Genomic DNA, 12,014 nt, shown 5'->3' with positions numbered 1-12,014 from the left:
TGATCTCAGCTTCTCTTCCCTCAGCCTCCCGAGTAGCTGGGACTACAGGTGCCCACCACCACGCCCAGCTAATTTTTTGTATTTTTAGTAGAGACGGGGTTTCACCGTGTTAGCCAGGATGGTCTTGATCTCCTGACCTTGTGATCCACCTGCCTCGGCCTCCCAAAGTGCTGGGATTACAGGCGTAGGCCACCGCGCCTGGCCTAGAATAACTATCTTCTTATTATTCTAAAGCTACTTTGGGTTATTTTCTCAGTTCACAAATATTACACACATTTTCCAAATAGCAGAGATTCTTAAATATTCTGAATTTGAAGCCATATCACCCGACGCTCATTCAAACTGCATGAAACTGATTATCATTAAAAGATCATGACTATTATTAAAAATCATACAGTACATACTGTTTTAAGGTAACACAGTTAAAGAGGAAAAGGCCTTCTTTGTAGAAAAAAAATAGAGTTGATAATTTCACAAGGATGAAAAGACTATCACCACTGTGCAACCTGAAATAATGGTTGTAGGCAATAATCATCAGTGGCTGCTAAATCCATTCATGATAGCTTAATAAGAATTTCTTGAGATAAAATAACATAAAGTTTATCATTAACATACAGTTTATCATTTTAACCATTTTTAAGTGTACAGTTCAGTGGAATTAAGTATAGTCACATTGCTGTGCAACCATCCCCACCATCCATCTCCAAGATTTGTTCATCTTCCCTAATTGAAAATCCGTACCCATTAAAAACAATAACTTCCTCTTCCTTCCTCCCCCTACCCCCTGGCAACTGCCATTCTAATTTCTGTATCTATGGTGTGATTACTTTACCTCATATAAGTGAAATCATACAATATCGGTCCTTTATGACTGGGTTATTTCATTTCTTTAGCATAATGTCTTCAGGGTTCACTCGTGTTACAACAACTATCAGAATTTCATTCCATTTTAAGGCTGAATATGCACTGTTGGATGTATACACCATATTTCATTTATCTATTCATCCATTAATGGACACTTGGGTTACTTCCATGAGCTAGCTATTGTGAATAATGCTGTTAGGAACACGAGTATATAAACACCTGTTCAAGTCCCTGCTTTCAATTTCTTTTTTTTTTTTTTTAATTAATTTATTATTATTATACTTTAAGTTGTAGGGTACATGTGCATAACGTGCAGGTTTGTTACATATGTATACTTGTGCCATGTTGGTGTGCTGCACCCATCAACTCATCATTTACATCAGGTATAACTCCCAATGTGATCCCTCCCCCCTCCCCCCTCCCCATGATAGGCCCCTGTGTGTGATGTTCCCCTTCCTGAGTCCAAGTGATCTTATTGTTCAGTTCCCACCTATGAGTGAGAACATGCGGTGTTTGGTTTTCTGTTCTTGTGATAGTTTGCTAAGAATGATGGTTTCCAGCTGCATCCATGTCCCTACAAAGGACGCAAACTCATCCTTTTTGATGGCTGCATAGTATTCCATGGTGTATATGTGCCACATTTTCTTAATCCAATCTGTCACTGATGGACATTTGGGTTGATTCCAAGTCTTTGCTATTGTGAATAGTGCTGCAATAAACATACGTGTGCATGTGTCCTTATAGCAGCATAATTTATAATCCTTTGGGTATATCCCCAGTAATGGGATGGCTGGGTCATATGGTACATCTAGTTCTAGATCCTTGAGGAATCGCCATACTGTTTTCCATAATGGTTGAACTAGTTTACAATCCCACCAACAGTGTAAAAGTGTTCCTATTTCTCCACATCCTCTCCAGCACCTGTTGTTTCCTGACTTTTTAATGATCGCCATTCTAACTGGTGTGAGATGGTATCTCATGGTGGTTTTGATTTGCATTTCTCTGATGGCCAGTGATGATGAGCATTTTTTCATGTGTCTGTTGGCTGTATGAATGTCTTCTTTTGAGAAATGTCTGTTCATATCCTTTGCCCACTTTTTGATGGGGTTGTTTGTTTTTTTCTTGTAAATTTGTTTGAGTTCTTTGTAGGTTCTGGATATTAGCCCTTTGTCAGATGAGTAGATTGCAAAAATTTTCTCCCATTCTGTAGGTTGCCTGTTCACTCTGATGGTAGTTTCTTTTGCTGTGCAGAAGCTCTTTAATTTAATGAGATCCCATTTGTCAATTTTGGCTTTTGCTGCCGTTGCTTTTGGTGTTTTAGACATGAAGTCTTTGCCCATGCCTATGTCCTGAATGGTACTACCTAGGTTTTCCTCTAGGATTTTTATGGTATTAGGTCTAACATTTAAGTCTCTAATCCATCTTGAATTAATTTTCGTATAAGGAGTAAGGAAAGGATCCAGTTTCAGCTTTCTACTTATGGCTAGCCAATTTTCCCAGCACCGTTTATTAAATAGGGAATCCTTTCCCCATTTCTTGTTTCTCTCAGGTTTGTCAAAGATCAGATGGCTGTAGATGTGTGGTATTATTTCTGAGGACTCTGTTCTGTTCCATTGGTCTATATCTCTGTTTTGGTACCAGTACCATGCTGTTTTGGTTACTGTAGCCTTATAGTATAGTTTGAAGTCAGGTAGCGTGATGCCTCCAGCTTTGTTCTTTTGACTTAGGATTGTCTTGGGGATGCGGGCTCTTTTTTGGTTCCATATGAACTTTAAAGCAGTTTTTTCCAATTCTGTGAAGAAACTCATTGGTAGCTTGATGGGGATGGCATTGAATCTATAAATTACCTTGGGCAGTATGGCCATTTTCACGATATTGATTCTTCCTATCCATGAGCATGGTATGTTCTTCCATTTGTTTGTATCCTCTTTTATTTCACTGAGCAGTGGTTTGTAGTTCTCCTTGAAGAGGTCCTTTACATCCCTTGTAAGTTGGATTCCTAGGTATTTTATTTTCTTTGAAGCAATTGTGAATGGAAGTTCATTCCTGATTTGGCTCTCTGTTTGTCTGTTACTGGTGTATAAGAATGCTTGTGATTTTTGCACATTAATTTTGTATCCTGAGACTCTGCTGAAGTTGCTTATCAGCTTAAGGAGATTTTGGGCTGAGACAATGGGGTTTTCTAAATATACAATCATGTCATCTGCAAACAGGGACAGTTTGACTTCTTCTTTTCCTAACTGAATACCCTTGATTTCTTTCTCTTGCCTAATTGCCCTAGCCAGAACTTCCAACACTATGTTGAATAGGAGTGGTGAGAGAGGGCATCCCTGTCTTGTGCCAGTTTTCAAAGGGAATTTTTCCAGTTTTTGCCCATTCAGTATGATATTGGCTGTGGGTTTGTCATAAATAGCTGTTATTATTTTGAGGTATGTTCCATCAATACCGAATTTATTGAGCGTTTTTAGCATGAAGGGCTGTTGAATTTTGTCAAAAGCCTTTTCTGCATCTATTGAGATAATCATGTGGTTCTTGTCTTTGGTTCTGTTTAGATGCTGGATTATGTTTATTGATTTGCGAATGTTGAACCAGCCTTGCATCCCAGGGATGAAGCCCACTTGATCATGGTGGATGTCCTACAAGTGCCATTTCTGGGACATATGGTAATTCTCTGTTTAATTTTTGAGAAGCTGCTATACTGTATCCCACAGCAGCTACAGCATTCCAGCAATGTGAAAGCATTCAAATTCCTCTACATCCTCACCAACACTTGTTTTTTTTTTTTTAATTAATAACCATTCTAATCAGTGTGAAGTGGTATCTCATGGTTTTGATTTGTATTTCCCTCATGACTAGTGATGTTGGCTATCTTTTCATGTGCCTCTGAGTCATTTGTATATCTTCTCTGGGGAAATGTCTCTATTCATGTCCTTTGGGCATCTTCAAGCTAGATTGTTTCTTTTTGTTGTCACGTTGTCGGAATTATTTATGTATTCTAGATATTAATCCTTTATCAGATTAATATGTGATTAGCAAACATTTTCTCCCAGTCTGTGGATTGCCTTTTCACTCTGCTGAGGCTGTGTTTTGATGCACAAAAGTTACAAATTTTGATAAATTTCAATTTATCTATTTTTCTTTTGCTGCCTGTACATTTTATGTCCGATCTAGAGAACCACTGCCAAATCCAGTGTTGTGAAGAGATTTCTCCATTGTGTTCTAAAGTTGTAGACTTTTAGCACTTACATTTAGGTCTCTGATCCATTTTGAGTTAATTTTTGTATATGGCATAAGGTAAGGGTCAGTTCATTCATTTGCATGTAGATATCTATTTTTCCAGCACGATTTTGCTTCTTCTAGGATAGGTAGATTCATTTTAAAAAATCAAATTTGGAAAGTTTCAGTCATTTTCTTTCCCTCCTTTTTTCTCTCAGTATGCATACATTAGTATGCTTGATGATGCCTCATAGGTCTCTCAAGCTCTGTTCATTATTCATTCTTTTTTTCTTTCTGTTTCTCAAACTGAAGAATTTCAAATGACTTATCTTCAAGTTTGTTAATTCTACCTTCTGCCTGCTCAAATGTATTGTTGAACATCTCTGGTGACCTTTTCATCTTTCATATTGTACATTTCATTTCCTAAATTTTTATTTTGTTCCTTTTATGTTTCCACTTCCTTGATGATATTTTCTAGTTTTTATACATTGCACTTGGCTTTGTTACTTTTCCATGGTTTCCTTTGGATCTTCGAGCATCTATAGGACATTTGATTTAAGGTTTTTGTCTATAAAGTTCAATGTCTGTTCTTGCTCAAGGATAGTTTCTCTTTTCTCTTTTCCTGTAAATTAGCCATTTTTTTTTCTTATTTCTTTGCATGACTTAGAATATTTTGTTGAAAACTGGACATTTTAAATGGTATAATGTGGTCACCCTGAAAATATTTTTTTCTCTTTTAAAGTTCCGTTACTGTTGTTCACCATGGTTTGTAGTTGCTTATTTGTGTACTGACTTTTATAAACGATTTTTTTAAAGACTGTATTCTTTGTTTTTCATGGCACCTGATATGGTACATGTGTTTCCTCAAAATTCCTATGTTGGAATCCTAACTGCCAAGGTAATGGCGTGAAAAGTGAGGCCTCGGGAAATGATTAGATCTTGTTAGCTGATATTTCGTGATTGGGATTAATGTCCTTATAAAAGAAACTTCAGCGAGTTAAGTAGCCCCTTCCGTCATGTAGGGACACAGTGAGAAGGCACTGTCTATGAAAAAGCAGGCTGACACCAGACACCCACTCTTCTGGCACCTCGATCTTGGACTTTCTAACCTCCAGAACTGTGAGAAATAAATTTCTGCTGTTTATTTCCAGTTTATTGTATTTTGTTACAGAGGCCCAAATGGGCTAAGATAGCCTCTGAAGTTTTTGTTCCTTTATCTTGTCAGCTAGTGGTTTGACACAGATTTCCTTAAACACATTTCAGTTGCCCCTGTTTTGGCTTAGCATTTGCTCGGTTGCTATAAACTGTTGACTATTTTTCAAAGTTCTGACAAAGTTGGTTCTGACAGATTTTGCTCTGTTTTTGTGTGTGTGTTTCTGTGAAGGATGGGCCCTGATGCTTTCTACCTTATCGTTTTCCCTGGCATCACTCAACAGCTCTGAGAACTTTCAGGTTTTGACAATTCTTACAGAGTATCTTTCCAGTGTTTGTTCTCTGATCTCTAATATTGAAGAGCCATCTCTTTTTCTTAAATATTGATAACACAAGGCCAGTGAATTCATACTCAGGTTAAGAGGGCCTGCAGTACATAATTACAGGGCATTTTTCTTGAAGAAAATATATTTATGCCCAGATCTCATAGTTTCCCAGAAACATACTTTTGCTCTTTAGGGAGCAAGTATACTCCCCAAAGTTGTGAATAAAACTGAAATAAATGTTTTTTTTAAAAAAATTCTTTACTCTTTTCTGAGGTTATCAAGTTGATAGTCCTCTAAAAGTGAGAAAAAATAAGGTATCTTAATCCTTTCTTAGAAAATAAGACTGATATACATAAGCCTTATTAGAGATTAGATATTTTGGTTTCTGGCATATTATCCACAGAATAAAGTAATTCCAAGTGTATATTTTCTATATTTGGAAAAAAAATACATTCAGAAAAATTCTCTTTGGCAAACTGGCATTGAATGTACACAGGTATTTTGGCATTTTAAAATGTGATTTTTCAAAACTCAGTGGTAAAGAGAAATGAAAGAAAGAATAGAGAACAATAGTCTTTTTAAGATTAATTCTAGGAACTGGAAAATCAGATAATGTAGTGAATTAAATAAGAAATGTGAAGAGTAAGTAGAATAAAAAGGAAAATCGGTGCACAAAAATTGTCAAGACTGTATCAGAGACAGGATTTAGATTAGAGAGGGATAACAGGGTCCAGATTCTCCAACTATCAAGTACAAATTACACTGGTAGGACACTCATTAGTCCAGATACTTCCAGTTGAATTTCCCTCTTTTCCATTCCCCTTATCATGAAAATAAATTTAGGATGTCAAGAGTTACCTATATTTAAAGAACAGTCTTATAGCCCAGGCTCTAATATCCCTATCACATAACAGACATAAATGCACAAGCAGAAGTATAAAACTGGTGGGAGTAAAAGTCATTTTCCACTTCTCTGGATTGGGTTCATTACTCTGTCTTGCCTCTGTGTCTATTTATGGTATCAGTGTTGTTCAACAGTGATCATCTTCACCATCAAATTACAATTTTCCTCTTTCCCATCTGTTCACTTATTTTTGCCAAAACAGTCATTTCCCTGATGCATCTTCAACTTCATTTTCCACCTACTTTTCAAGATATTTAGTTTCTATTGATTCAGAGAGCCCGAGACATACTCCTTAAAGTTTTTAGTTTTTATTTCTTATAAAAATTATTGTGTGTACTTGGCTGTTATCATCCTGCTGCTACCCACATTCCAGGCAACAATGTTAGGCTGGTCCTGTAAAACCTAATATGGCCCCGAACCCACTGCTTAAGATACTAGTAGATAAAAGAATTAAGAGACAACATTCTGAAAACAAAAGTTTTACCTCAATTGCATGGACATTTGGTGTTCACACTACCACTCTACAAGTCCATAGTGTGGTCTACTTTAGCCTAGACAAGCTGTTAATCCCTTTTAAATGTTTTGTTTCTAAAATAATTTCATACTGAAAGCGTCTCATAAGTGCACCCTGCATGCCATCACAGCACAAAAAAATGCTGGTGCCCTTGATATGGTTGTGGCTGTGAGCAATAAAATCCTTTGTCTTTGACCCAGAAGTCTTGTATCTCCTGCCAGAATCCATGAAACTTGGCAAGCTAACATATTAGCTTGCATACAGGGTAAAACGTCAGGCTCTTTACAATTCTTGACTCGAATATTACGTAATTTCCATAATTATCTATTTATTTAGAGCTCTGTGGCCTGATGAGAGTCACGAACTACATGTAACTATTTGCCTTTATTATTTAATATAACAACAAATCAGTTCCTCAGTCACTTTAGCCACATTTAATGTGTCCAAGAGCTACTTGTGTCAAGTAATTATTGTGCTGAAAATGCAAGTATAGAACATTACTATTATTTGGAGCAATTGTAACAGGACAAGGTTTGTTTAAACATTATTTAGTAATTCCTATTGCATAACCAATGACAAAATCAGTATGTTTATCTTTTTTTTTGAGACGGAGTCTCGCTCTGTCGCCCAGGCAGGAGTGCATGATCTGCCTGCCTCGGCCTCCCAAAGTACTGGGATTACAGACGTGAGCCACATAGTGGCCTTTCTATATGTATCGCTATATGACAAGCAACAAAGATTTGAATTGCCAGCCAGGCGCAGTGGGGATCGTGAGGTCAGGAGATCGAGACCATCCTGGCCAACATGGTGAAACCTGTAATCCCAGCACTTTGGACTGCACTCCAGCCTGGGTTACTGAGCAAGACTCTGCTTAAACAAACAAACAAAAAGATTGGAACTGCCTCTAATCTGAATCTTGCCATAGCAACTTGTGATTCTCCTGGAACATAAGACAATGAAAGGCTTGGGAGGAGCTGCCTCAACACCATCTCCCATTTACCTCCCTATCCCTCTTAGGAGGTTGTTATAAGACAGTTGCTCATTACCTGCTGGTATGTGGAATGATGCTTTCTGCTCTACTCCTACGTAGGGTTTAGCTACAGACCATAGTACCCATTACTGTCATCTAGAATTTGTTCCTCAGGAATGTAGTCTGCCACGAGTTGTGTTGCAGTTATCTTACCCTTTTTACATTAGTGGTGCCCTTTTAGGCATGTGGAACAAGGGTTGGGAGCTGCTACCTTTGGCTACTCTTTCTTTCGTTGTCTCTGTAATAAACTCTTTGAATCTATAAACGGCTGGATGTGTCTTTATAGACCAAATGAGTTCGCTGTTGGCCTTGCCTGTGCGTGTGCCTGACCCCACCCTACATGGGCCAATACAGCTTCAATGTTCCTCTAGAAGATATGGCACCATGTGGACAAGGTTGGGGGATAAGATAGATCCCCTGGGATCTGGTAGCATATGTTCTTACCTACATGGTGGGAGAAAAGGGGAGGGTGATACGGGTTCTCCAAACAAAGAATGGAGTGGAGCAGTTTAGGAGAGATAAGACTCTCCAACATTTAGTATTACATGAAATTGCATGAGACAGATTAGGGGATGACATAAAAATTGCTGAAATCTGGTTGCATATGCTCTCTCCTAAGGTTTAGGCAAATCCTATTCTACCCATTTAGGGCCTGTATGGGTCAAGTTAGGTAGTATGAGAGGACCCTCTGGGATCTGATAGCACATGCTGTCTGTTGATTCATGTTTGAAGTCAGGCAGCTGGAGGTGGGATTGAAACCAGCTACCAACTTGTGCCTTAAATTTAAATGTGTTAAGTCTTTTTCTCGACAAAGAAAAGCCTGGATCAGAGGGCTATTCCGGTGAATTCTAACAAACATTTTAAAGAAAGGTTTACATCAGATTTCTCAAACCCTTCCAAAAAGTGGAGGAGGAGAGAACACTTCCTAACTCATTCTATGAAGCCAGAATTACCTGGATACCAAGGCCAGAAAAAGGCAGTATAGGAAAAGAAAACTACAGACCGATATCCCTGAGGAATATTGTTACAAAAATCCTCAAGAAAATACTAGCAAACTGTATTCAGTAACATATGAAAAGGATTTTGCTATTTCTGGAATGAAAGGGTGGTTCACGAGGTATAAAAATAAACCAATGTAATGCACATTCAAAGAAGGAAGGGGAAAAATACCCACATAACCATCCCAATTGATTCAGGAAAAGCATTTGAAAAAGATCAACATCCTCTTATGATTTCAACTATAAATAGAAGGAAAGTTTTTCTTTTTTCTTTTCTCTTTTTTTTTTTTTTTTTTTTTTGAGACGGAGTCTTGCTCTGTGGCCTCCCAAAGTGCTGGGATTACAGGCGTGAGTCACCACGCCCTGCCGGGAACTTTTTCAACACTATATGTAAGAAAACTCCCTGCTACTTGATGCTAATAGACTGAATTTTTTTTTTCTTAAGATCTGGAACAAGACAAAGATGCCTACTCCTGCCACTTCAATTCAACATAAATCTGGATGTTCTGTCCAGAGTAAATGAACCAGAAAAAAATTAAAAAAATTTTTTTAAAAGGAATGGAAATTAGAAAGTAAGAAGTAATGTTATGTCTTGTCACTAACGTGATCTTTATGTAGAAAACCATAAGGATTCTGCAAAAACAAACAAGGAAAAAGTATTAGATCTAATAAACATATTCAGCCAAGTTACAGGATAAAAATTCAATAGGCAAATCCAGTTGTATTTGTATACACTAACCATGAACAACCTGCCAAGGTAATAAGAAAAACAATTCCACTTACAACAGCATCACAGAAAATACATAGGAATAAACTTGATCACAGAAGTGAAAGACTTGTACACTGAAAACTACAAAATATTGCTGAAAGTAATTAGAGAAGACATTAAACAGGTGGAAAGACATCCCATGCTCATGGTTAAAAGACAGAAAACCCTTTCGAAAACTCATATGGAATCTCAAGGGACCCTGAATAGCCAAAACAATCTTGAAAAAGAGAAACAACCTTGGAGTTCTCACACTTCTTGATTTCAAAACTTACCACAAAGCTATGGTAATGAAATATTGTGGCACTGACATAAGGGTAGACATAAAGATGAATGCACTAGAATACAGCACTCAGAAATAAACCCTCACATACATGATCAAATGAGTTTCAATAAGGGTGCTGAGACTATCCAGTGAGGTAAGGACAATCTTTTCAACTAATGTTGTGGAAAATCAGGATATTCACATGCACATGAATGAATTAGACCCTTGCCTTACATCACATACAAAAATTAAGTCAAAATGGATTAAAGACATAAATTTAGGAGCTAAAATGATACAGTTCTTAGAAGTAAACTAGGGAGAAATCTTGATGACATTAGATTTGTCAGTGTTCTCAGATATGACACCAAAAACATAGGCAACAAAAGGAAAAAAGTAGAGAAATTGGACTTACCAAAATTAAAAAATTTGTGCATTAAAGGATACTACTATCAAGAGAGTAAAAACACAACCCACAGAAAGGAAGAAAATACTTACAAAGCATATATCTGATAGGAGTTTAATATCCAGAGTAGATAAACAACTTCTGCAATTCAAAACAACAGTATAACTAACTAATAAGCTAATAAAACTAACAACCGATAAACTAATAAAACCAACAATAAAACTAACAATAAAAAACTAATTTTTTTATCGGCAAAATACTTGAATCAACATCTCTCCAAAGATGTATAAATAGCCTATAAGTACATGAAAAGGTGCTCAACATACCTGGTCATTAGGGAACCGCAAAGCCAAACTACAATTAGAAACCAATTCATACCCATTTAGGATGGTCATTATTGGAAAAAAAATGGAAAACAGCAAGTGCTGGTGAGAAGTTGAAACTCTTGTGCCAGTGCTGGGGGATGGAAATGACACATCCTCTGTGAAAGACAGTTTGGTGATTCCTCAAAAAATGAGAATTACCATGTGATTCAATAATTCCACTTCTAGATACAGACCTCAAAGAAAGACCCAACCAGATACTTGTATACCATGGTGCACAACAGCATTAATCACAATAAACAAAAGCTGGAAGCAACCCAAGTGTGTGGACAGATGAACAGATAAACAAAGCACAGCACGTACACACCGTGGAATATTATTCAGCCTTAAGAAGAGAATGAAATACCTGGTACTTGCTACAACATGAATGAACCTTGAAACATTATGCTAAGTGAAATAAGGCAGAGGCAAAGTGACAGATATTTTATGATTCCGCATTTATGAAGTGCCTAGAATAGATAAATTCACAGAAGCAGAAAGTAGAACGCAGATTACCATGATGTATGGGTCTGCACCCCACCCACCACCAGAGATCTCTTACATGTTTTCACTTGGGTGATACTAATGACAAGAGGAGGAATGTAAAGAGTCTTTTAACCTGCCTCTGAAGCCCTCTAAGAGGGAAGTCTCAACTTCCATGCTGGGGATAGGGGGTATGGGAAATTTAACGAATACACTGTTTCTGTTTGGGATTATCTACAATTTCTGGTAATAGATAGCAGTGATACTTGCCTAACATTGTGCACATGCTTAAAGTCACTTAATTACACACTTTAAAATGGTTAAAGTGGCAAATTTTATGTTATGCATATTTCACCACAGTAAAAATAAATAAATATATAAATAAATAAAATGAACTTTGGGAAAAAAAAAAAAATCCTGGCCTCCATCCAGTCTTTCTTTTCCATAGGATCTATGCAGACTGCCTGAATTTTCATGCTTTCTTTTTTGGGGGGCAGTGGGTGGAGTCTTGCTCCATCATCCAGGCTGGAGTGCAGTGGCATGATCTTGGCTCACTGCAACCTCTGCTTCCAGGGTTCAAGCAATTCTCCTGCCTTAGCCTCTAGAGTTGCTGGGATTACAGGCACCTGCCCCCATGCCTGGCTCAGTTTTGTATTTTTAGTAGAGATGGCGTTTCACCATGTTGGCCAGGCTGGTCTTGAACTCCTGACCTCAAGTGATCCCCCCACGTT

This window comes from Macaca mulatta, chromosome 15, assembly GCF_049350105.2.
Source record: "Macaca mulatta isolate MMU2019108-1 chromosome 15, T2T-MMU8v2.0, whole genome shotgun sequence".
In the NCBI taxonomy this organism is placed as follows: domain Eukaryota; kingdom Metazoa; phylum Chordata; class Mammalia; order Primates; family Cercopithecidae; genus Macaca; species Macaca mulatta.
Note: the sequence above shows the minus strand (reverse complement) of the source record.